This window comes from Chrysemys picta, chromosome 2 (assembly GCF_011386835.1).
Source record: "Chrysemys picta bellii isolate R12L10 chromosome 2, ASM1138683v2, whole genome shotgun sequence".
Taxonomy (NCBI): domain Eukaryota; kingdom Metazoa; phylum Chordata; order Testudines; family Emydidae; genus Chrysemys; species Chrysemys picta.
Genome location: NC_088792.1, coordinates 160757079 through 160784763, shown reverse-complemented (window position 1 = coordinate 160784763; position 27685 = coordinate 160757079). Strand labels below are relative to the sequence as shown.

At 43.1% G+C, this 27685-nt stretch overlaps 1 long non-coding RNA gene across 1 annotated transcript in view; it reads right to left on the bottom strand.

Moving 5' to 3' along the window:
• The window catches only part of LOC135981562 (uncharacterized), a 43879-nt gene extending 35133 nt beyond the window's left edge, over positions 1–8746 (bottom strand). The window contains exon 1 of the long non-coding RNA XR_010598635.1: positions 8608–8746. This is a non-coding gene — a long non-coding RNA (uncharacterized LOC135981562). The remainder of the gene's footprint in view (positions 1–8607) is intronic.
• Positions 8747–27685: the final 18939 nt, after the last annotated feature.

The following is a 27685-nucleotide window of genomic DNA, read 5'->3' as shown; positions in this document are numbered from 1 at the left end:
ATAAATGCTGCCCTACAACTTGCAGAGGCCTAAGTGTGTTCTGCAATTGAAGCAGGTAAAGCAAGGTTGGGTCTGAGACAGCCTGTGGGAAAATGCAGAGTCATTTTTAATCCTTGAAGATTTCTATGTAGTGAATTTCCCCCTCCCCCCCACTGTGTCTTAAGTGAGGGCAACCATTGGCAATTTGCCTCGAAGGGCTATAGACAATTTATATATGATGGTGCAAATTGCAGACTGCTTTTCTTTTTATACACAAGCACAACACAGAAAAGCCACATCTTCTATGAAGGTTTTCACATCGCCCTCATTGCACTATCTGAGCACTTTCCAGTCATGCATTTAAAAAAATAAATAAAGCAGCATGACTAACATTTATCATGTAGGTTTATTCCCTCTCCCCTCAGAAGGAAAGATGTTTGCAGTGTGGTATAGTTGTGGTGATATATACAGGTGTGCGCATGCACACATGCATATGCAGTGTGCTTATATCAGCAAAGGCAAGGTCAAAGAAGTGCCCCTGCACTTGGAACAAGAGGCAGGGAGATTTGTAGTGGTTCTTAGTTCTAGTGGAAGTTGGTGCCACAGTCCTGATGTGGCTTTTAAAGAGGGAAGTTGTTTGGTGTGCAGAAAAAGAGTTCCTAGAGTCAGGCCAGCATGGAAGAAGTTGCAAAGACCATGGTGGGGAATGGCACAAAGAGAGCAGTCACAAAAGAAAAAAAGTCTGGAGGAGCAAATGCGGAAGGGGGGGGTGGAGGGTGAAATCCAAGATGGAGGCAGGGTTGAGCTATGCAGAGCCTTGAGGGGGAGCAATATACAGCACTGATTACATTAAATCTATATCCACTAGACTATAAAAACATTACATATTTTAAATTAATTGATCAGTGATAAAGAATGAGCATGAATACAGGAGGGACCAATTAGTTAATTGAGAGTGTTATTGCCTGAATTTGGGATACTGATTTAATCCCAAATCATCTTCTCAGTAAACTTCTTCCAGCAAGTTGAAGGCATTGCTCTGGTTCTGACTTGGTCCCTGGCTCTTCTATAGAGCAGATTGGCATGGTTAATCCAAACACTAGGGATTAATTAGGCAACTTTCTGTGCCATATGAGCATCTCAGGGAACTGGCAACTCTTTGTCTGCTCAGATTCTTTATTTCATCACATGAATCACCCTCCCTTGCGCAACTGTATCTATGAAGTGAAAGTGGAGTGGATGCAAAAAAGTTGTACTTGTGTGCACTACTTAAAATATGTATCCTTTATTCTTTTTCCTCCTTCCAGCCCAATTATAGTCCATGTTCTCACAACTGATTTTTCTGTCTTTGTAATTTACTTATTTTTAAAGTGGTGTTGAGTTGAGGGCTGCCCGAGTTGTGCAGAAAGGAAATATTTGAAGAACAGCTGAGCTATGTCTCTCTACACCTCTAGAATCACTTTTTTCAGGAAAAAGGAGTTGTACTTAGAGTGATGGGTGGATGCCTTGGAATCTCTGGTAGAAAGACAATTGACATTGACTGGAAGTACAGTTTCTGACCTCTCTGATGAAGCTGGAGTGTTCAATTCTGATCTCTATTACAGGAGTGTAAATCTGGCATGACTCCAACACCAATAGACAATATAAAACCCTGACAAATAGTGTGACTCACTCCTTTAGTCCACTAGAAGATAGCCACCTGTTATTGCCAGCAAATTGAGTGACTTTAGCTCAACTGGTGGTAGTCTGCGCTGCAGTGATGAGGGTTCTGTTTTCAAACTCTATTAATGACCCATGGAGGAGAGTTATAGTATTCCAGCTTTACACCAATGTAACTGAACATGAATTTGGTGTTTATCAAAGAGGAAGTACACCAATTACTCTTGTACTACTGATCATTGGGCCAGCCTACAAATGCCACCTTCACATATGAGGATTAGGGAACTAGTCCTCAGTTGAAGTAACTGGGTATTTTACCTTTACTTGTACGTCACCAGGAATAAGCCCTTAATGTTTGGTGATGATAGCATGACACATCTGACTAGTCTTGTGATCTCACAAGCAGCAAAACAGGCAGGAGACTTTCCAAAACAGAGCCTGGGATTTTGGGCAATTCTTTTAATGACTCAGCAGGTGGCACTCTTTCCTCTAAGTCAAGGCTGGACCAAATGCCTCAGCAAGGTAGTAAGGGGATCTGTGCTGCTGGTGATGTCATCTTTAAAATGAGAAATAAAAAAATAAAAAAAATAAAAAATATGTCTTGGCAAGGTCTGCTCATGAACCAAGACCCAGAACGAAGGCGGAAATCAATAAAATAAAATGCTGCAGGAAGCCAGAAATGACATCTCTTTAGTCTAAAGTTTTCCATCATTTAGTATCAACATAACCCAGAAGACAAATGAAAATGTTCAAAGAGTGCTACATTTGAGACACTTTAAAATCTACAATATTTTACTTTTACATATTGCTTTCAATCCAGAGATCTCAACGCATATGAGTGTTAAGTGTAGCCATAACCTTAGTTAACGCACTACAGTGGCACAGCTGCAGTATTTCAGCAGAGACACTACCTACCCCAATGGGAGAGGTTGATAGAAGAATTTTTCTGTTGCTCTAGCATGGTCTACACCAGGGGATAGCTTAACTATGTCGCTCAGGGCGTGTGGATTCTTCGGACTCCTGTGCAACATAGATAAGACAACAATCTTCTAGTTTAGACCAGGCCTAAAAGTGTCACAATCCAGACAGTGAGTTAATTTTGTATTACAGCTACTTTGCAGATGGGGAAACTGAGGCACAAAGAGCACAAGTGACATCACCAAGAACAGTAACTAGGGTTTCTGACTCCCTGTCCCCTAAGGATACGTCTACACAGCAAAGACAAGCCTGTGGCTTGCTTGCCCATGCCAGCCAAATCAGGCTGTGGGGCTGTTTCACTGCTGTGTAGACTTCTGGGCTCAAGCTGGAGCCTGAGCTCTGGGACCCTCCCATCCCAAGAGCCCAGGCTTCAGCCAGAGCCCAGAAATCTACACAGCAATAAAATAGCCCTGCAGCCCAAGCCTCATGAGCTCGAGTCCACTAGCACAGGCCAGCCACAGGTGTGTAGTTGCTATGTAGATATGCCCATTGAAGTTAGTGGAATGGTTCCAATTAATCGTGATGGATACTGGATCAGAACTTTAGGGTATTGGATGTGGCTGTAAAGCGTACCCACTCTGGTCGCTAGAAATCCAGGTTTACCTTCCTGGAGTCCTTTTCCTGACTAGAGGAAGGTACAGTCAACAGCATTAGCTAAAAAGTACCTGTTGTATACATTTGCACATTGGCTCTTGGTTTAAATGGTCAATTGCTTTGGAGAAGTCAAGAGATAAAGAAAGGACACCCCAGGCACAATTTGTTGGATCATCAGGGCTATGCTATTGATTACTGGGGATTTTCTGTAACTATGTTGAAAAAGATACGGAGCAGGAGGCAAGAGTCCATTATTGACAAAAGAAAAGGCCTGTCAGAAAACCACAGGCAGCAAGGATGTAGCTAAGATCAGTACAGGAGAGTTTCTGCAATCCATCAAGAGAGCTGTGTGCAAGTGACCCACGAATCACCTCACACCATTGTACTTTGCAGCAGGCAGTCCTTGTTGGAATTTCCCCTCTGGGCTATGAAAGCACTCTATGTGACACCTGTGAATTTGCCCTTTACTGCTGCAAACCCAAGCTGTTAAATATCATGCTCTTTTGGCTTTGATTTACTCCATTTATGGACCTTCTTCCCCCCCAACCTCTCTCCTTCACAAGGGATCAATTCCAGACAACAAAAGGCAACAGTGGCTTTAATAAAAAACAGAAGGACAGGAAAGATTGATTTAGTCAACAAAGACAGGCTGTAGCAATGGAGAGATGGAGGGAAAGGAAGCAAGCAGACAAGCAAGAATAATAATAATAAAAGCCACATTGGTAGCTACACAGACCCACAAGGACACTTACAGCAGATGAAACCCGTGTGTTTTCTTTTTCCTTCCCTCTGCAATGGGCTCTTCTAGCTGGAAGATAGGGACCTGAAAGTGTTCTTGGGGTTCCTTCTACATGACCAGAAACCACTCCAAAAAAACCTATGGTCCAACAGTTACAACATTGGCATAGGATTCAGGTGATCTGGACTATTCTAGGCTCTGCCATAGACTTCTCATGAGACCTTGAGCAAGTCTCTTAACTTATCCTGTGCCACATTCCTCCCCAGGTAAAATGAGGACAATGACACTTTCTTGCCTCGTAGGGGCTCTATCAGAGTACAAACTATTCATAGTTGTGAGGTGTTCAGATCATATAGCAATGGAGGATCATGTGTGCAGATAGGGAGGTATGATTTTCACTAAAAACTGAACTAGCTCAAATATCAAATACTTGCAATATGCTCCTCGTGTACAATGTGCATACATCATGCACAGAAATTACTCTATTTTCAAACAAATTACAAACTGTTGTCTCGTTGTGCACGAGCAGAAAAGTAGTTGATTTTGCTAAATAATTTTTTTTGCCTACTTCTAAAGTAGACATTGTCGACACAGCGTATCTTCAGTAAGAAAAATAAAGGCATGTTCTTAACTCGAGTTGGCCAACACATAGTAACTAGCATGAGGTAAAAGTCTAGTAAGAACTACAAGCTGCCTTGTCTTCACAAGTGTAAGCCAGTAGTGTTAAAGTCTATGGAGGACCTTATTGTTTACCTTGAGCTGGTAACTCATGAGAAAACTACATAATGCCTTATCTTCACTGGGATTTTACCTCATGCTAGTTGCTATACGTTAGCTAACAAGTTAAAGACACCTTTTTTCCTAGCGAAGAAAAAAAAATTTTTATTGGTTTAGCTAAAGGTGCTATTTTAAAATCCATTTAGTTAAGGTGGTGCAAGAAGCTATATGAATACTCTTTATTTTGGTTGAGCAAGGCCTATTTTGGTTGAACTAAAGTCTCTTCTACAGACTACAGGCAAAGCATTGTACGGCACATATTCTGCCTTGAGGCGAAGGTTTATAACACTTCACACATTAGGAGTAAAGAAGCATCAGTGGCAGGAAGCATACAAAACTCATCATCAGGGTATGTGTTTCTAACAAAGAGAAAAGGCCCTGCTTCTTTACTACATGTGGTATAAGTTGTGGACAGTGACAGACACAAGAAGCTGCTTATGACTCCCTGAACCTTGGACACCTGCAGATGTTTGGGAGTAGGCCACATGTTCTATTTCGGTCAGTGGCCAAAGCTCCGTAAGGATTTTCCAACAGCAAAGGATCAGGTACAGTGTTCAGCTCCACCCACTCCCTCCTCCCCGTTACACCAGGGGTTGGGTGGGCATCAAATGTGGGAGGCAACTACACCATTGTGCCAGCTTTACAGCAGTGGAGAAGCCCCCGCTGCAGAAATCCTGGCTGACAAATTCACTTTCCACTACACAGCTGGTATAAAGTGGGGATTGGAGAATCCAGCCCAAACTGTTGGAGAAATGCACATCTCAAAAATGATTTTAATAAACCCATAATTAATCCCCTTTTCATTCTGCAGCTACCCGCCCCAATCCTACTAACCCTATAGGATGAAATTCATCCCTGTACATAGGGCCACCACAAGGTATTTGCACTACAGAATACCTGTTTTAATTGCTTACGTGGTGAATAGGCCTACTAACAGCCCTCTGAACAAAGGATGAATTTCACCCAGAATAGCCTTGGGTCTTTCATTCCCACTCCTGCTCTCCCAGAACTGGGAAATAGAACCCAGCAGTCCTGACCCCCAGCCCCTTGCCGAACATTTCTTCGGCTTTCGTCAGGAAAGTCATTAGGACTCTACTTTCTGGGTTAAAGTAAGTGAAATTCAAAAGTCCTGCTTGACTTGTTTGTCTGAATTGGTTGTCATGATGCTGTGTATTAGGAATTGAGGGAATCCCCAGCTAATGATTTATAGTCATACAAGACTAGTTAGGGGATAAGAGCAACCTGAAGCCTTCCCCAGTTTCAGGAACAGGTGGGCGTGCCCTGTGGTACTGTAAAACTGTTAAGGGTTACAAGTACAATGCAGCCTAGTTTCAATCTTGCTTCAACTGACTAGATGTTCAGAAGGCTTGCAATAACATGTAGGTGGAAACCAGGGTTGCTTTCATTTTGTCACGCCTATCAGGTAGCTCATCAGGCTCACACTGTACAATCTCTCTTGCCAGCACTCAGCCTTCTTGCCATTTGTAATCATTTGCAAAACCCAAACATGTTCTCAAGCCAAATGAATCTTTAATAGGTGGAGTCAGGGGTGTCATCTCAACATGCATTTCAATTTATCTGGCCCTCCCTGAAACCCAGTGCTAGAATTGCACAGAGGGGGATAAGTCAGGCTTGGATTTTGCCAGCATTCATGTGAAACAAATTCATTGCTCTGAAACCTCAACAGCAATGTACTTTTCAAAATAGCCCAGGGCAAGATTTTCAAGAAAAATTAAATCTACTGCTACACAAAGCCACATTCAGCAGTCAGATTTTTGATTTCATGTCTCTGGAACAGTATTATACACTGCACGGAAGAGAAATATACAAGACCCTCCAAAAGAAACTAACACTCCCTCTTCCCCACGCATACATATAATTCATCAATTGACATTTCTGACTAAAATAACTGCGGGCCTTTGGGACACACTCCGAATAAGCGAAAAGGGTTATTTTTGCAGAGATTCAACAAGTTGTGAACTGCATATTCTCTCAAACTTTGACGTATTTTTTTTTTTTTTTTAAAGAAAGAGGTGGAGCATCATTATGTCAGGTATCACAGGTGGCATTCACTCCTATGCAAATGGTCAGTACAAGCAAGGCTTATGTAGCACATAAGTCCCACTTGCGGGTACTAAAGTGAAACTGAAGCCGTGCACAGACTTCATATGGACTCTTTCTGCAGGGATGGATTTCATCTTATTTAGACTATCAACTCTCCAAAGCCAGGGTATAGTCTGGATATAAACACCCACATTACCACACTCCAGGCTCAGTATAAGTAATTATTGGCATAAAACTTAGGATGGCCAGGATTGAAAGCAGAGATATTTCAGTGGATCTACACCAATGATGATTGGCTCATGGTTTTCATATGTTAAACCAATGTTCTATCCTAAAATAGATGCTGTCCTAGTAGGTTATGTTTGTTTCTTTGAGTACCAAGATAAACCATCCTGTAACTCAACTGAGTAACAGTACCAACCAAAAAATTAGCTGGCTGTGGTTCTTTTTAAAAGAACCATCAGAACATTCAAAATGATGACTAGTGACATGCTGTTTTGTTATACACATCTCTCGGCAAAAGTTTTTTGATGATGGGTCAAATCCTGCTCTTACTTCCATTGGTATAAAGAATACAGTGATTCCACTGAGGTCAGCAGAATCATTCCAGATTTCTACCATTCCACATGGGAGAATAATGTGGCCCCACCTTGTCCAAGATGACAAATCTAACTAAGAAGTAAATATTCAATGGGCGGAAAAAAGTATATGGCAATGCTTAATGTTGCCTAAAGTAATATATACACTTTCCAGAGCAGGAACGTAACTAACAGTTTTGTTAACTGTCCATTTCAATTAACTGGGGAAAAGTAAATAACTTATAATTTAGTGCCTAGGGAATTATGTTGGGAGTTAAATATCTCTACTTTGCCTTGGTGCTCAGTTACAAAGCACAGACTTTGAAGGACTTAAAGCCTTTTTAGAAGGCCAATTTGTGTAAAGCAGAGTGGAAAAAGCTGAAGAAAACTTGCTATTCAAAGCATGAATGCCCCTTCAACCTAATATTTCCATTGAATTTATAGGCTGTTCTTATGAATACATGTCAGGCACTCTGGCAAACTGCTAGGTTAAGGGTTCTCATCTATTGATCTCAGCACAATAAAGAGTAAGCAGAGCCACCGAAAATTTGATTTTTACGTGCCGGAAATTTGCCAAGTCATAGATTGAAACACATGGGTATAACAGAAACATTTATAAAGCAAGGGGGCTAAATCAAATCAGACTCAATGGATGTAGGATAAGTGTCTGCAGAAGGCATCGGAGGGTCATCAAAATAGATCTAGCATTAAAAAACAAACAAACAAAAAAAAAACCCAACAAACACACCCACACCACACAACCCTAAAGTAAAAGAGAAACCCAGTGACTGTTACAGAGACACACAAAGGGGAATCAAAAATAAAAGCATAAATTGTATTAAAATAATGTAGCTTAGAATATGTATAAAATTCTATTGAACAGCAGCCATTTATGTTATCAGGCACAACCCTCTGGGCTTTAATAGACTGCAACTGCTTACACCACTGGTAAGTTTGGCCTATTATGAGCCCAATTCTAAGACTACCTGAACAGCCTCAAGTCTCTTGTAGTCAATAGACATTGGATGTGCTCAGCATTCTGCCAATTCAGGCCAGAGAGAGAACGCTTAAAAGGTTTATTGTAAAAGTCTTATTGGCATAAATCTAGGATGGTCACGTAACTTCCTAGTGGCAATACCATTGCAATAGTCATGTAGATGTGCATCTTCTCAAATGCATACAATTAAAACTAATAAAACACCTTGCAAATATGTTACTATAACAGGGTTCTCTACTCACCACTGGGTCTCCTCTCTGTGACTAGGTAATAGTTCCACCCAGTTTGATGCCCTCTTCCATCTCTTGTTCACACTGACTTCTCTCACACTCCAGAAGTTACAGTGCTCTCCCCTTCTCTGTATGCAGTGTAGCTTCCCTTCCAGCCAGGTCATTATAGTTTTCCCTTCTAAGGTATCAGAGTATTCTTCCCAGAAGCCCTCCAATCCAAGCCTATACCTCTTCCCAGTAGCTAGTAGAGAAAACAGGCCCACCCACTACTCAAGGCTCTAACCCAAGAACCCTGTCTTTAACCACCAAGGTCTGCTCTATCCCAAACCTTGCTTGTATTTTCCTGAGCTGCTTCCTACTCTATCAGGCTTCCTAATCCACCACCCTTCCCTCAGAACCAAGATCCCAGAGCTTCTATCATCTCTCTCTAAGCTCAGAAAGTAGGTACAAACACCCACACTACAGCCTTCTGCAGCAAACTTCCTGCCTGCTTCTGCCCAGCTGGGCTACATTCACAATCAGAGTTTGCCTATCAAGACTAACTCCCTCAGGTGTGCCCTATTAGGTTACCTAACTGCTTCTGAGCCATATTCACCCCATACCAGCCTGGAAAATATTACTCCCCATCACAGTTACATTAAACTGTTTTTAAAATATCTTAGTAGAGAGTTTTTGTTTGTTTGTTTAAAAATGGGGTAAGTACTACTATTGTATTCCTTTGCTCAGAGGTTTGAGGAATATGGTGGGATAAATTGAAAAGGTATATGATAAATATTTATGATGTATCTGTAGAATTTATCACATGGCTATTGTGGGTGTATGTATATATGCAGTGTTAGTATAGCTATGTTGGGCCCAGGATATTTGAGAGAAGAGGGTGGTGAGGAAAATATCTTTTATTGGGCCAGTTTCTGGTGGTGAGAGATAAGCTTTTGAGTTTACACAGAGCTCTTCTTCAGGTCTGGGAAACTAACTCCATTAGTCTACTCAGGTGCCACAGGACTCTCTGTTGCTTTTTACAAATCCAGACTAACATGGCTACCCCTCTGATACTTAACTCAGAGTGTTACTTCTAAATACAATTATTCCACCTTGTATTTAGCAATAACACTGTGAGTTAGTTTCCCAGACCTAAAGAAGAACTCCATGTAAGTTTGAAGGCTTGTCTCTCACCACCAAAAGCTGGCCCAATAAAAGATATTACCTCACCCACCTTGTTTCTGTGTGTATGTATGAAAGAAAGGGAAGAATGACAAGGTCTGATTTTCTGCTCTCACTCATTGATGTAAACTGAAAATACACTAGGTTAAGAGTGATGCAAGTGGAGAATCCCACCCACAGTGCATAAGTCTTGGTTTTGTGATGACTGAGATTTTCTTTTTCTTTAATAGAATTGTATCTCTGATTTTTTTTTTAAAAAAAAAAGTCCCGATAGGGTGTTTTTTTGTTTGTTTGTTTGTGTTTTTTAATGGGTTCTCCCCTTTTTTAAGAGCATGGAAGCACAAATACTTTCTGGTTCTCACTTACTTACCCATTACTCCTGTTTTTCTTGTTCTGGGAGAGGGAGTATTAATACTGCATGAGAAGTTACTTATATTTATAAAGTTTCAAACAAAGTGAAGTTTCAAAGTCAAAAATATTAGTTTGAGACTCTTATTTACAATAATTTGTTGCTTGTTAGGCTGAAAGTTAATTGCAATAAATTGTGCCCCCTCCCTGCCCCCCCTAGGGTGACCAGATGTCCGGATTTTATAGGGACAGTCGTGATATTTGGGGCTTTTTCTTATATAGGCTCCTATTACCCCCCGCCCCGATTTTTCACACTTGCTGTCTGGTCGCCCTGCACCCCCCGCCCCCCCACACACCCCACTTAAAATACATGTAGAATTACTGCCCTCAACTTTAAAAACTTGCACTAGGCACTAAGCTCAGCAGAATATCAAATAATAATAATGCTTTGCAGTTATATAGCACCTTTAATCTAAAGGAACGTAAGTAATTTAGCCTCACAATATCCCTGTTTGGCAGGGAAATACTATTAAAACATATTTACCGTAAATTGAGGCACAGAAAAGGCAAGAGACTTGACAAGGTCAGAGAGCCAGAAATAGAACTCAGGTGCCTTGACTCCCAGCTCTAAGCACTAGATATATTGTGTGCACACATACACCCTTTATATCTCAGGAGTTGCTAATTCAATTTTCAAAAGACATTTTGATTTTTAAGTTTACTGTTAAATTGCTACCATGTTTCACCCCAGATGGCAGCCAACAAAGGAGAATCTCAAAAATCCATCATCCTATTATCATCTAGTCTCATTAGGGACCCCAAATTATACAATTTTTAGGGGGTTTAGACATATAGGTATATGAAAAAAACAAATACAACTAGGAGCTGGTTGCCCAGTACATTGGGCCAAATCATGGTTAACTTACTCAAGTGACTAGTTCCACTGGATCAAATCAGCTACACTGATATAAACCAACAGCTCATACCACAAGTGACAAAATCCCAACAGAAACCAAGCACGTTTCCAATGGATCTTTGCCTGCCAGGCAGGATTCCATCAGAAACCTGCCTGGCTCCTTGGCAGACCATCTGGCAGGATGCAGGGAACCCAGGTTCCCAGCTCCTCAGCTGCCTGCCTGGTGGGCTGATGGGAAGCTGGGAGCCCGGAAGTTGTGGGAGCCCCAGCTCCCAGGCTCGTGACTCCTCGCCAGGCAGGGCTGTTAGGGTCTCTGGCTCCAGCACACCCCACCAGGTTGTATTACTGCAGATCTAGGGCTTCAAAGGCTCCCAGGTTCCCCAGATCTGGGGCAGCCCACCAGGCTGTGTTAGAGCTCGGTGGAGATCAGTAATTCCATTTCACAGAGAGTTTCAAATATGTTGGTTATCATTCTGAACCAGAATGAAATCTGATTTTGAAATAGTAAAATCCTCTGCAAAATTACTGTTCTTCACTCAGCTCCATACATTAGCTTAATTAGTTGTCATGTTTCACTCCAGAAGTAAATGTATTTCAGGAACTGCTAACAAAAATTACTAATTAATGCCAAATTCAATGACGGCTTCTGCATCTGGACACCTGTCCATGAGGAAGTGGACTAGGACCTTCTAACTCATTTCACAAAGGTCACCTGTCATTTTGATTTTTTATCATCCAAGGGAGAAAAGCAAAATGTATTTGAGCCTTGTTGCAATACAAATGTAAATGGCTGTTGTTTACCTTGGACCAAAAAACATCCTTGAAACTTTAACATGGCTTAGATTGTGCAACACACAGTATGCACTGTGCTAAGTGTCTTTATTTCCTTCTCCTTGTCAGGCTGTTACCTTGATCAATATACCCAGGAAAGGTGCAAAAGTAAATCAGGACTGTGGAAGTGATCCCTGGGGTTAGGTTGGAAGGGAACAGAAGGGAATTCAGAGGATTGCCATTTGGACAGGAATAAGAAAACAGGTCCTTCTAATATCATGCAATTTTAATACTGAAGGCTAGCATAATAAGTCATTCCATAAATCCATTATTAACTACCAGCAGGACAAATAAATTACACTATCAACCCATTATCTATAGTTCAAGCTGAATTCTGCTTGGTAATATAACTGCAGAGTAGGTGACCTAAACAACAGGCATTCCGAGATAAATTGAAGGAATTCAAAGCAGCACCTGTGGATGTGTATTCAGCTGCATTTTCTAACCCTATTTTCCACTACACTTCAGGCAGGGCTACTACATGAAATAGGAAGGTCAAAGTTTGCAAATCATCTTGAATGTGATTTTTTTTAAAACAAATCTACATATGTCCTCTTAAAAACTTATTCACTGCTATCCATTGGGATTATTATGATAGCACTTTGTGTTATCACTAAAGACACATATACCTCTCTTTCTCTTTCTCTCTATACTCTATTTCTTAAGGGAGAATAGAGAACAGAATTTCTATGTAATTCTAGTATGGTTTAAAATTAAAGGTACTGGATTATGACATTTTGACTTTTGTAGATATAATTGTAAAACTGTAAGTTGTTTGTTTTTGTGTGCTATATAACACATCCATATAATTAAATCAAGGTTGAAAGTCTTTTGCCTAGAAGATTCATTTAAGCCTCTATGGATAAAAAGAATAACCTTGAGAACACACTACATTGGTGTGTTGACAGCACCTCAGCACATTTCAGTGAGCAGGTAATTCCCTTTTTGATGCCCATGCAGGGGATATCTATTTACACTGGAAACTTTTGCTGTATCTTTTGTCCATACTGGCCCAGATCCTCAAAGGTATTTAGCCATCACGGGAGTGAGGGGCCAAAAAGTCTTGGAGGATCTGGACCGCTGTCGCTTGGCTTCTCTTTCCCATCAGTGGAGTCTGGCTGTGCAAATGGGAAATCGCTGCCTAAGGCTGGGAGAGGCCCAATTCCTCCCTGGGCTGGTGATGGGCTCTGCCAAAGGGCCTGGCATGGCACCGTGGTGTTGGGGACGAGGGAAGCCAGGGTGGGCTTGGTACAAGAGCCTGGACAGCAGGGATGGGGCCAGGCTAGGCACTGTGGGGAAGCAGGTGCAGGCAGGCTCTGTGAGCTGCTGAGGGACAGCAGGGGATGGTTTGGTCCCCACCTCCCCATAGAAAGGTCCAGGGTGGGCGCAGTGTAGGGGCTGCAGTGGGAAATGGCCTGAGAGGTGAGCTCTGCCCCTTGCACCTCCAGGGTCAGCTCTGCTCAGCACTGACCCCGCTGCCACCATGGCACCAGGCGCCAAAACAGTCCTGGGCACGAGGGCTGGATGGAGCTCATATGGGGCCACCAGGGGGCGGGGCTCAGACCAGGTGGGAATGGGTTTGAGAGGAAGGGCGTTCGGTGTGAGGGAGGCTGAGTCAGCTCGAGCCCGGGGTGGGGCTTAGAGTGAGAGGACAGTGGGCGCCAACTGTGAGGCGGCACTGAGAGAGAACCTCTGAGGCAACACAAGCTGGGACAGGGCACAGGGCCACATGCCCAGGCGGGGGCCCTGGTCTTCGAAGCGCTGATGCTGCTCCAGGCCCTCAGGGAAGGAGGAGCCCAACGGGGAGAAGCGGCAGAGGGAGGCCGCCCCAGCACTCGGAGCCGCGGGCAGCCAGCAGAACCATGCAGGAGCCCCCCGCCCCGGAGCATCAGGAAGGTTGGTGCCAGATGGAACAAGCGCCACAGGGCTGGGCAGGGGGGCTCCGGACCAGGCTCCCACATGGGGGCAGAGCTACGGAGCTGCGACTGAGGCAGGAAGGGGTGGAAGTGCCATGAAGAGGGGCGTGGGAAGCAGCGAGAGGTGCCACCTGAGAAAGAGGAGCGGGTGTCCGGGTTGTGAGAAGGTGACAGGAGGGGCAAAGGCAAGGCAGGAGTGAGATGGCGGGAAGCAGCTGGGCTCTGGCAGAAAGCTCTGAGGTGGCGAGAGCCAGAGCGTGGGTTGAGCGGTAAAGCGCGACGCAGGGCACTGAAGCAGGAGGCGCTGAAGTTGCTGCAGAGTGGGAAGGGACAATGCTGAGGGGGTAGGAGGAGGCTGGGGGCAAACCCAGAGATGGGGTCCGAGCGGAGGGAAGGGCTGGGCTTGAGGCAGGAAGCACTGAGGTAACTCGAGGAGGGGGATGGGGAGTGTCTGACGGGGCACCAGGGGGCAGGGCTCCAGCCAGACATGGAGAGGTCAGAGCACAAGGGGGGGAGGTCACATTCAGGCGGGAAATGCCAATGTCACCGGAGGGGGTGAGGAAGGGGATTCGAGGCAGCAGGCTGGGTAAAGACCTGAGGCTGCACAAGCTGGGGGATGGAGCTCAGGCTGAGGTGGAAAAGAGCTGAGGTAGATCAAGTGAGGTAGGGGGGAGTGCTCAGGTGATGCTAGAGGAGGGGACTCGGCGGGAAAGGCTGAGGTAACACTGGAGGAGGGGCTCAGGTTCTGGGCGGGAAAGGCTGAGGTGACGCTGGAAGAGGGGCTCAGAGCCTGGGCGGGAAAGGCTGAGGTAAGACTGGAGGGGGCTCAGGGATAGGGTGGGAAAACCTCAGGTGACACCAGAGGACATGGCTCAGTACCTGGGGGAAATGCTGAGGTGCTACCAAAGAAGGGCCTTCTAAACACTGGAAATGCTCATGTTTTTGCATAACTTACCTGGAGTGAAGAGAATCTGCACTGATCTTAGGAAACATAAAATGTGGCAGTTCCTATGAGACTCTTAGACTAATTAAATAAACACAGCCTTGTCTAATTTATGGTACAATAAAAGTTTTTTCACACAAATAATAAAAAAATACACACCTGATTTTTGTTGTGAGAACTTGGAACTTGTTCTAATGTCTCTCTTCTACTATATCTATCTATTTCCAGCACTTCCAAACACAAGAAAAACAAAGCATCTGAGCAGTATCAAGCAAAGAGGAAGAAGGAAAACAAGTCACTGAAGATGGAGAAGAAGGAAAGGGACTCTGGGCACAGTAACTTCCCAGTAATCAGGCCTCAAGTCATGGGAAGACCATCTCAACAGCCCAACACTGTGGCATTTAATTTCAAAAGGGGGAACTATGCAAAAATGAGGGGGTTAGTTAAACAGAAGTTAAAACGTACAGTGACTAAAGTGAAATCCCTGCAAGCTGCATGGGCGCTTTTTAAAGACACCATAATAGAGGCCCAACTTCAATGTATACCCCAAATTAAGAAACACAGTAAAAGAACTAAAAAAGAGCCACCGTGGCTTAACAGCCATGTAAAAGAAGCAGTGAGAGATAAAAAGACTTCCTTTAAAAAGTGGAAGTCAAATCCTAGTGAGGCAAATAGAAAGGAGCATAAATGCTACCAAATTAAGTGCAAGAATGCAATAAGAAAAGCCAAAGAGGAGTTTGAAGAACGGCTAGCCAAAAACTCCAAAGGTAATAACAAAATGTTTTTTAAGTACATCGGAAGCAGGAAGCCTGCTAAACAACCAGTGGGGCCCCTTGATGATCGAGATACAAAAGGAGCGCTTAAAGACGATAAAGTCATTGCAGAGAAACTAAATGGATTCTTTGCTTCAGTCTTCACGGCTGAGGATGTTAGGGAGATTCCCAAACCTGAGCTGGCTTTTGTAGGTGACAAATCTGAGGAACTGTCACGGATTGAAGTGTCACGAGAGGAGGTTTTGGAATTAATTGATAAACTTAACATTAACAAGTCACCGGGACCAGATGGCATTCACCCAAGAGTTCTGAAAGAACTCAAATATGAAGTTGCGGAACTGTTAACTAAGGTTTGTAACCTGTCCTTTAAATCGGCTTCTGTACCCAATGACTGGAAGTTAGCTAATGTAACGCCAATATTTAAAAAGGGCTCTAGAGGTGATCCCGGCAATTACAGACCGGTAAGTCTAATGTCTGTACCGGGCAAATTAGTCGAAACAATAGTTAAGAATAAAATTGTCCGACACATAGAAAAACATAAACTGTTGAGCAATAGTCAACATGGTTTCTATAAAGGGAAATTGTGTCTTACTGATCTATTAGAATTCTTTGAAGGGGTCAACAAACATGTGGACAAGGGGGATCCAGTGGACATAGTGTACTTAGATTTCCAGAAAGCCTTTGACAAGGTCCCTCACCAAAGGCTCTTATGTAAATTAAGCTGCCATGGGATAAAAGGGAAGGTCCTTTCATGGATTGAGAACTGGTTAAAAGACAGGGAACAAAGGGTAGGAATTAATGGTAAATTCTCAGAATGGAGAGGGGTAACTAGTGGTGTTCCCCAAAGGTCAGTCCTCGGACCGATCCTATTCAACTTATTCATAAATGATCTGGAGAAAGGGGTAAACAGTGAGGTGGCAAAGTTTGCAGATGATACTAAACTGCTAAAGATAGTTAAGTCCAAAGCAGACTGTGAAGAACTTCAAAAAGATCTCACAAAACTAAGTGATTGGGCAACAAAATGGCAAATGAAATCTAATGTGGATAAATGTAAAGTAATGCACATTGGAAAAAATAACCCCAACTATAGATACAATATGATGGGGGCTAATTTAGCTACAACAAGTCAGGAAAAAGATCTTGGAGTCATCGTGGATAGTTCTCTGAAAATGTCCACGCAGTGTGCAGAGGCGGTCAAAAAAGCAAACAGGATGTTAGGAATCATTAAAAAGGGTATAGAGAATAAGACTGAGAATATATTATTGCCCTTATATAAATCAGATGGTACGCCCTCATCTCGAATACTGCGTACAGATGTGGTCTCCTCATCTCAAAAAAGGTATACTGGTACTAGAAAAGGTTCAGAAAAGGGCAACTAAAATGATTACGGGTTTGGAACAGGTCCCATATGAGGAGAGATAAAAGAGGCTAGGACTCTTCAGCTTGGAAAAGAGGAGACTAAGGGGGGATATGATAGAGGTATATAAAATCATGAGTGATGTGGAGAAAGTGGATAAGGAAAAGTTACTTACTTATTCCCATAATACAAGAACTAGAGGTCATCAAATGAAATTAATAGGCAGCAGGTTTAAAACAAATAAAAGGAAGTTCTTCTTCACGCAGCACATAGTCAACTTGTGGAACTCCTTACCTGAGGAGGTTGTGAAGGCTAGGACTATAACAGAGTTTAAAAGAGAACTGGATAAATTCATGGTGGTTAAGTCCATTAATGGCTATTAGCCAGGACGGGTAAGGAATGGTGTCCCTAGCCTCTGTCTGTCAGAGGGTGGAGATGGATGGCAGGAAAGAGATCACTTGATCATTGCCTGTTAGGTTCACTCCCTCTGGGGCACCTGGCATTGGCCACTGTCGGTAGACAGGATACTGAGCTAGATGGACCTTTGGTCTGACCCGGTACGGCCTTTCTTATGTTCTTATGTTCTAATTACACTGTATGGCGATCTCGAGCCTTTTAATACCTTGGCCAGAGTGACCACCCTGTAATCAGGGTCCAGGTCTGTGCTGCTTTGTCCTTTTGACATTATGCTCCGTTAGCTGACTAGTGAGAATGACTGCCCTGTAATCGGGGTGCAAGTCACCTCCCCCTGGCTTTCGAGGGACATTGAGCTCTTTGGTAACTTGAGCAATGTGACCGCCCCGTAACTAGGGTCCGGGTCTTTGCCCACTTGATCATTTGGCATTATGCTGTACTCCAGCCCACTATTCTGTGTGACAGCCCTGTAATCAGGTTGCATATCACAAGTATCTATAGAATGGCACATATTGAGTCCTTTGGTACTCTGAGGAGCTTGACCTTCCTGTAATTCAGGTTATGGTCTCTGCTATTTGGCTAATACCAATGACCACCTTGTAATCAGGGTACAGGTTGCATCTCTCTTTTCAAATCTGGCATATTAGAACCAGGGCATATTGACCTTCCTGTAACCAGGGTTTGGTCTCCGAGGGGCTTTGGTCTTTGGGCTTTCTTCACAGCCTGAGGTGAGTGACGGCGCTGTAATCAGGGAATCCGGTCTTGGCCCTCTAGTCTCTTGGCACTAGGCCAAGTACAGCCAGCTGGTCTGCATGAGCACCCTGTAAACAGGGTACAGGTCTCATCAGACACTATATATGGTGCCCCCATGAAACTGTGTCCAGAGTCCTGGCCCTTCGCACTGTGCTTCCAACTTGCCTGGAATTCTGCAGCCAAGTCTCCTGCTTTCTTCCCTGTTTACTGTGCTCTTGGAGACCCAACATCCTGCTGCTGTTGCTGGTAAGCTCAGGAAAAAGGATCATGTGTCCATTTTTGTAATGTCAGTATGTGAATTTTTTTCGTATCCATGTCTTTTAATTCCATGCTGCTCTGGATCACCTATTTCCTGCTTATTTGGGGGGAAGACTTTCGAACTGCTTAGGTCCGTGTTTCTCAACACCTTAGTCTGTGGACCGGCACTTGTTCCTTAAATCTCCCTGACACAGTTTAGGAACGGAGCAAGCCGGTCGCTTGTATTAAAAAGGTGGAGAAACTCATAGTCCTATAATTATCAATGAGAAATTTGGAAACTTTTGCTTTGTAATAGGGTTTATTTAGTTACCTTCATGTGCCTTTTTGCTTTCCCTGAATTGTGCTAATTTAGTGTGCCATCCAGAGTTACTTTTATTTAAATACATTGATAGTCACTTTACTTATTCCCCTTTTACATTTGAGGGATTGTTCTCTGTGAATATACTTTTATTCCATTTGTGGTTCTATAGCTGTGTCCCCTTTATTGATTCATTCCAGAGCTTGAAAGAGATGCCAGTAATTTGAAAATCAGTCTCTTTTTTCAATAACCAAATCAGTACTTTATCCTTGTGTCTACGTCTTTTTTAAATGTATTTTGTACTGTCTTTCAACATTTAACATTTGTCTGTTATTTGTATCTAGAATTTCAAATAGCATTGCAAGTCTGCTATAACTGTTTTGCACATTGTTTATATCCTCTTATAGAGAATTGGTTAAAATTGAAGCACCCAACCTAAAAACAAGAAAAGAGAAGCTAAAGGCCTGTGAAAAATAAGAACGGAAACAAATGCTGAGCTCAAAATATAATTGTGTGATCTTTTTCAAAAGTAAATCATACTAAAAATTCACATAATGAATATAAATTCTTCTAACATAGTGCATTAATAGATTTCCTTATGCAATACTAAATATTTCTTGTGTAGCATAATTAACATGGCATTAAAATAATATTTTTGTTTTCTCTTCAGGTTTATACCATGTCCAGCAGCATGGTATATGAGTGCATTGGAAGGATAAATTGAAGAAAATGACTAGTATCTGCCACTTGTCAAATGCTGATTAATGTTAATAGACAGTATATAACAAACTCTGAAGCTCAATTACTTGTGGCACCTCAACACTGCATGAAGACTGGAGAACAGTTTCTTGCTATGACCTTTCAATTTTGTAACTACCTGTGCCACATGAGAACTGATATGTCATTTTATTTTATCATCATGTCCTCTCAAATTGTCTTTTACTAATGAGTCCATAAAGCGTGCTTTGTTTATCATATTTTCTTATACTAGTAGAAAAGCAAGATGTATCTTTTTTATTTAATTCATGAAATTTAAGCTTTACCATTCTTTCATGAGTCATTTTCATGTTATTGCTTGGTGATTTGTGCTTCTGTTTAGCAAGCAGTCAGTTTTACTTTCTTAAAGTCTCCACGTGGGCACCAATGATACTGCCAAGAATGACCTTGAGCGGATCACTGCAGACTACGTGGCTCTGGGAAGAAGTATAAAGGAGTTTGAGGCGCAAGTGGTGTTCTCGTCCATCCTCCCTGTGCAAGGAAAAGGCCGGGGTAGAGACCGTCGAATCGTGGAAGTCAACGAATGGCTACGCAGGTGGTGTCGGAGAGAAGGCTTTGGATTCTTCAACCACGGGATGGTGTTCCAAGAAGGAGTGCTAGGCAGAGACAGGCTCCACCTAACGAAGAGAGGGAAGAGCATCTTCGCCAGCAGGCTGGCTAACCTAGTGAGGAGGGCTTTAAACTAGGTTCACCGGGGGAAGGAGACCAAAGCCCTGAGGTAAGTGGGGAAATGGGATCCTGGGAGGAAGCACAAGCAGGAGAGCGCAAGAGGGGAGGACTCCTGTCTCATGCTGAGAAAGAGGGACGATCGATGAGTTATCTTAAGTGCCTATACACAAATGCAAGAAGCCTGGGAAACAAGCAGGGAGAACTGGAAGTCCTGGCACAGTCAGGGAACTATGATGTGATTGGATTAACAGAGACTTGGTGGGATAACTCACATGACTGGAGTACTGTCATGGATGGATATAAACTGTTCAGGAAGGACAGGCAGGGCAGAAAAGGTGGGGGAGTTGCGTTGTATGTAAGAGAGGAGTATGACTGCTCAGAGCTCCGGTATGAAACTGCAGAAAAACCTGAGAGTCTCTGGATAAAGTTGAGAAGTGTGAGCAACAAGGGTGATGTCGTGGTTGGAGTCTGCTATAGACCACCAGACCAGGGGGATGAAGTGGACGAGGCTTTCTTCTGGCAACTAGCAGAAGTTGCTAGATCGCAGGCCCTGGTTCTCATGGGAGACTTTAATCACCCTGATATCTGCTGGGAGAGCAATACAGCGGTGCACAGGCAATCCAGGAAATTTTTGGATAGTGTAGGGGACAATTTCCTGGTGCAAGTGCTGGAGGAACCAACTAGGGGCAAAGCTTTTCTTGACCTGCTACTCACAAACAGGGAAGAACTAGTAGGGGAAGCAAAAGTGGATGGGAACCTGGGAGGCAGTGACCATGAGATGGTCGAGTTCAGGATCCTGACACAAGGAAGAAAGGAGAGCAGCAGAATACGGACCCTGGACTTCAGAAAAGCAGACTTTGACTCTCTCAGGGAACAGATGGGCAGGATCCCCTGGGAGAATAACATGAAGGGCAAAGGGGTCCAGGAGAGCTGGCTGTATTTTAAAGAATCCTTATTGAGGTTGCAGGAACAAACCATCCCGATGTGTAGAAAGAATAGTAAATATGGCAGGCGACCAGCTTGGCTAAACAGTGAAATCCTTGCTGATCTTAAACGCAAAAAAGAAGCTTACAAGAAGTGGAAGATTGGACAAATGACCAGGGAGGAGTATAAAAATATTGCTCAGGCGTGCAGGAGTGAAATCAGGAAGGTCAGATCACACTTGGAGTTGCAGTTAGCAAGAGACATTAAGAGTAACAAGAAGGGTTTCTTCAGGTATGTTAGCAACAAGAAGAAAATTAAGGAAAGTGTGGGCCCCTTACTGAATGAGGGAGGCAACCTAGTGACCGAGGATGTGGAAAAAGCTAATGTACTCAATGATTTTTTTGCCTCTGTCTTCATGCACAAGGTCAGCTCCAAGATTGCTGCACTGGGCAGTACAGCATGGGGAGAAGGTGACCAACCCTCTGTGGAGAAAGAAGTGGTTCGGGACTATTTAGAAAAACTGGACGTGCACAAGTCCATGGGGCCGGATGCGCTGCATCCGAAGGTGCTAAAGGAGTTGGCGGGTGAGATTGCAGAGCCATTAGCCATTATTTTTGAAAACTCATGGCGATCAGGGGAGGTCCCAGATGACTGGAAAAAGGCTAATGTAATGCCCATCTTTAAAAAAAGGGAAGAAGGAGGATCCGGGGAACTACAGGCCAGTCAGCCTCACCTCAGTCCCTGGAAAAATCATGGAGCAGGTCCTCAAGGAATCAATTATGAAACATTTAGAGGAGAGGAAAGTGATCAGGAACAGTCAGCATGGATTCACGAAGGGGAAGTCGTGCCTGACTAACCTAATTGCCTTCTATGATGAGATAACTGGCTCTGTGGATGACGGGAAAGCAGTGGATGTGTTATTCCTTGACTTTAGCAAAGCTTTTGATACGGTCTCCCACAGTATTCTTGCCGCCAAGTTAAAGAAGTATGGGCTGGATGAATGGACTGTAAGGTGGATAGAAAGCGGCTAGATCGTCGGGCTCAACGGGTAGTGATCAATGGCTCCATGTCTAGTTGGCAGCCGGTTTCAAGCGGAGTGCCCCAAGGGTCGGTCCTGGGGCCGGTTTTGTTTAATATCTTTATTAATGATCTGGAGGATGGTGTGGACTGCACTCTCAGCAAGTTTGCAGATGACACTAAACTAGGAGGCGTGGTAGATACACTAGAGGGTAGGGATCGGATACAGAGGGACCTAGACAAATTAGAGGATTGGGCCGAAAAAAACCTGATGAGGTTCAACAAGGACAAGTGCAGAGTCCTGCACTTAGGACGGAAGAATCCCATGCACTGCTACAGACTAGGGACCGAATGGCTAGGTAGCAGTTCTGCAGAAAAGGACCTAGGGGTCACAGTGGACGAGAAGCTGGATATGAGTCAACAGTGTGCTCTTGTTGCCAAGAAGGCTAACGGCATTTTGGGCTGTATAAGTAGGGGCATTGCCAGCAGATCGAGGAACGTGATCGTTCCCCTTTATTCGACATTGGTGAGGCCTCATCTGGAATACTGTGTCCAGTTTTGGGCCCCACACTACAAGAAGGATGTGGAAAAATTGGAAAGAGTCCAGCGGAGGGCAACAAAAATGATTAGGGGTCTGGAGCACATGACTTCTGAGGAGAGGCTGAGGGAACTGGGATTGTTTAGTCTCCAGAAGAGAAGAATGAGGGGGGATTTGATAGCAGCCTTCAACTACCTGAAGGGGGGTTCCAAAGAGGATGGAGCTCGGCTGTTCTCAGTGGTGGCAGATGACAGAACAAGGAGCAATGGTCTCAAGTTGCAGTGGGGGAGGTCCAGGTTGGATATCAGGAAAAACTATTTCACTAGGAGGGTGGTGAAACACTGGAATGCGTTACCTAGGGAGGTGGTGGAGTCTCCTTCCTTGGAGGTTTTTAAGGCCCGGCTTGACAAAGCCCTGGCTGGGATGATTTAGCTGGGAATTGGTCCTGCTTTGAGCAGGGGGTTGGACTAGATGACCTCTTGAGGTCCCTTCCAACTCTGATATTCTATGATTCTATGATAAGTCTCTGTTGCCTACAGCAAGTTGTTCAAAGCTGAAGAACTATTTGAAAACAATAGAAGAAAACTGAGATGTAGGATGGCCACCCTGAAGAGTGTTGGAAAACCTTTTTCATTCAGTACACTATTAATCTCTCTCCTTTCTCTCAGCCTGGAAGAAAGTCCATTTTAGATACCAAAACAGTACTATATCTATGATGCCATATGGAATTAAACTAAGTTTCCACCTGTGGCCAATTAGAAATTATCAATAGAACTGATGTTGATTTCATGTAGATATGTAACCTAGTATTTAAAATGTATATTTTACCAAGGTGACTACCTTATTTTATGTAAAACAGTTACACACATCTTAGAAAATGTGTTCCTTTGACTTAAGTGTGTGACTTTTATATAGTTGGGTGACTAATACTTTATGTACCAAGGAATAATTGTGAATCTGTAATGCAGAGACCTTAAACACACAAGTACTATCGGAGCATAGCTCACTAAATCATAATTTCCTACTGGAAGTTAAAAGATGTAACTGAAGGAAAGGCATGTGTTTATATTCTCCACTCATCCCCAAGACCCTCTAAAAAAAAAAAACTCTTCAAAGAAAGTTAAGGTTGAAAATATTAACATTTACTCCAGCTAACACCTAACTTAATATTTTTAAAGCTCTGTATCTCTCACATATTTCTAAAAACAAGCAAACAAAACTAAATGTTGTTCTGGAAACTGGCAGTTACTCCCCCCACTTCACAACTTTCAAACACTTACTCTACCAAACGGTCACACCAACCAAATTGTACCACACTTGCAATTTTTACTTTGCACCTATTGTGTCAGAAGAAGTAGAGTATTTTTGGTAGTTGTTTATATTGATGTAAGTGGTAATAGTGGTGTTTTAATGAGTTTTTATGCTTATTGAATTAAGTGGATGCTCGAGGTTGATGATGTGACTGTTTTATGCAGGTATTTTTTCTGTTAAGTGTTAATATTTATGAAGAGGTACAGTATTTTGTGATGACTGTTTTTCAGGTATTGGTTTAGTGCGAATTGTTGAAAATTTTAGATGTTTTTGTATATGTACATTATCAGATGTACTTAGAGGACAAAGTTGAGGTTGCCTGTTCGGTGCAATTTTATTGGTGTGAAAGTTAATTTAGGGTCGGTGTTTAAAAGCAATGAATTTTGAATTTTAAACTCAACGGGGATCCAGGAGCCACCTAATTCCAAAATCTGGAATAAAGGTGACCAAGCAGAAAAAAGGTATCTCCAGAGACTTTCAAGAGTTTAGCATTTGTGCAGCGTTAGGGATCCCTTAAACCTTATTGAGCTTTTTAAAGTGTAATTAATTGTGGCACACTCTTGACCTCTACTTCTGCCAGTGAAGTATTGTCCTGTATTAAAAGATTTATACTGGTAGTTAATTCTGTTCTGTACTAAGATGATTTTGTTAAAATCACTACTTTACGATGTATGAAATGAATTAACTAGGTTTGAGTATATATACCTACTTGATAAAAATTGGAATATTCCATGTTAAATTTATAGTTTTAACTTTATGACTGTCATATCACCTTATTTTACTTTCTGTAACTCCTTATTTATTTAATTTATTAATATTTATGTAATTAAATTAATAAATTGTATAAATTCAGGTATAGTCTGAGTTCTGTCTTCTTGCTAAACAAAAATAATCTGATAAAATTGTGAAGAATTTTGGTATCATTAATTTTAACTATGATCTCTTTTTACCTTTTTCATGTGGTTGTTGGAAGTAATGACCCTGTAATAGTGCAAGTTTCATTTTTCTCTTGCATCAAACGTATTTTGGCAGACAACGGTGTGACCTTGAAATGCGGATGATGCTCTCACTGTCATTCAGGTGCATAAAGTTGCCCTCCTGGAGATTCTAAGGTGCACAAGAATGGGACTTTAGTCCCTTCGCTGCCCTTGTAGATTGCTTGAGATCTGCAGATCCTAGAGCTCACTTTGTGAGCACAATATATGAGATCACTGTGTCTATGATAAGATTGACATAAAACTGACAAGGTCCTCTGGTTTCTGCAGCATTCTAGTTCAGAATTTTTTTAAAAGACTGAATCAAATATGAAGATTAATAATCTATTAATTTCATGTTTTTCAGAAATTAACCTTTATGGTGTACTAAATTTTCAATATACTTCTCTACATGTGAGGTAGTGTGGTCTAGTGAATTGGAGTACTGGACTGGGATTCAGGAGACCTGGTTTCTATTCCTGGCTCTGCTACTGGTCCACTGGGTATCCTTGGGCAAGTCACTTCACCTCCCTGTGCCAGTTTCATCATCTATTTAAAAAGAAAAGAGGCGAGTGATTGTACTGACCTCATTTGTAAAATGTTTTGAGATGTACTGAAGAAAAACACTAAGCAGATATTCAAAATTTTTGCTAAAAATGAGACTACATATGGGTGGGAGAGAACTAGAGATTAGCTTTGGTAAGGCTGCATGAAGATATAATTCGCTATGTAAGTATTAATTGTGTTAATGCTCTAAAGAAAGCTGTCCTGGTGAATAATGAATTAAAACAGAGTCTCTCTTGGTATTTGATAATTCATTTCCAGTGTACCAGATGCTTTTTTCCATTGAGATATGTGTGGGGATGTGCTTTTGATTTATTATCCTTGCCCTATGATTTATTATTCAAAAATGGGCAACTTGGAAAACAAATATTCAGTATTAGGTGATCGTTCATCTGCTGTACAAAAAGCAGGTGAACAAAGTCTAGGGAAAAGCAGAAGCTGAAGGAAGCTGTAACTATATAGATGGGATTAAGGAAGAAAGTCTTAGTATTCCAACAGTAATTGCTAGAAGTTGAAGATGTTTAATTGTTTCAAAGTCCTTATAAAATATGTACCCAAAATGTCTTTAATCCTAATGCAGAAGAAGGGTTTCCAAATAGACTATCTTGCAACTGAAGGTGAATCAATTTGAATTTCATAACCAGGTCACAACTGTGAACAGCGCAGTGTAGATCTACAGTGCCAATGCTGAATAATGGCATGTCCTAGGTATTAGAGTGATGGGCACCTTCAAAGCCAGGATGGATCTAGTATCAGGGCCTAAAGGGCTCTGTGGCCTTGACTTCACTAGAAAAAACGGTGAGTTCTCAACACAAGGTTAAATCCTAGTGCAGATATGGGAATTCATGATTTTGGCAAAAGCTGATCAAGCTAAAGACTGTAGGGGAGTCTATGGTTTACTTTGACCAGCTAACTTGTGCTAAAACTACAACCTGCCTTGTCTACACAGCACACTTTACTCCATTAATTGGCACTTGAGTTGGCCTACCCTTAGGCCTGGTCTACACTGGGAGGGCAGGGGGGAGGGGAAGAGATTGACCTAAGGGTATGTCTACACTATGAAATTAGTTCGAATTTATAGAAGCCGGTTTTATAGAAATCGGTTGTATACAGCCGATTGTGTGTGTCCCCACATAAAATGCTCTAAGTGCTCTAGTCGGCGGACCGCGTCCACAGTACGAGGCTAGCGTCGACTTCCGGAGCAGTGCACTATGGGTAGCTATCCCACAGCTATCCCACAGTTCCCACAGTTTCCGCCGCCCCTTGGAATTCTGGGTTGAGATCCCAATGCCCGGATGATGCAAAACAGTGTCGCGGGAGGTTCTGGGTACCTGTTGTCAGGCCCCTCTCCCCCGTCACAGCAACGGCAGACAATAGATTCGCGCCTTTTTACCTGGGTTACCTGTGCAGACAACATAGCACGGCAAGCATGGAGCCCGCTCAGCTCACCGTCACCATATGTCCTCTGGGTGCCGGCAGACGTGGGACTGCATTGCTACACAGCAGCAGCTGCTAACTGCCTTTTGGCGGTAGACGGTGCAGTAGACTGGTAGCCTTCATCGGCGATCTGGGTGCTGGCAGCCATGGGGCTGCATTGCACCAGCCCCTTGCCTTTTGGCAGTAGATGGTGTATTACGACTGGTAACCGTCCTATTACAAGTTGGGTCATCGCACATTAGCAGAGTCTTCCCTGAGCAGCAGATTGTGCAATAGGCCTGAAGGCCATCATAATACACTAACTGCCAAGCGCCCAGTATTTGCTGCCAAGCACCCAGAAAGATGCTGAGGGCTATCAGTCACACTGCACCGTCGTCTTAAGATGTAAAAAATAGATTTGCTCTGTATTCATTTGCTTCCCCCTCCCTCCGTCAAATCAACGGCCTGCTAAACCCAGGGTTTTCAGTTTAATCTTTGGGGGGACCATTCTGTGTGACAGTTGTTTGTGTTTCTCCCTGATGCACAGCCACCTTTCTTGATTTTAATTCCCTGTACCTGTACGCCATGTCGTCACTCGGCCCGCCCTCCCTTCTTCCCCTAGTCCGTCAGATACTACTTTCGCGCCTTTTTTTTAAATTCTGGGTTGAGATCCCAATGCCCGGATGATGCAAAACAGTGTCGCGGGCGGTTCTGGGTACCTGTCGTCAGGCCCCTCCCCCCCCGTCACAGCAACGGCAGACAATAGATTCGCGCCTTTTTACCTGGGTTACCTGTGCAGACAACATACAACGGCAAGCATGGAGCCCGCTCAGCTCAGCTGAGCTCACCGTCACCATATGTCCTCTGGGTGCCGGCAGACGTGGGACTGCATTGCTACACAGCAGCAGCTGCTAACTGCCTTTTGGCGGTAG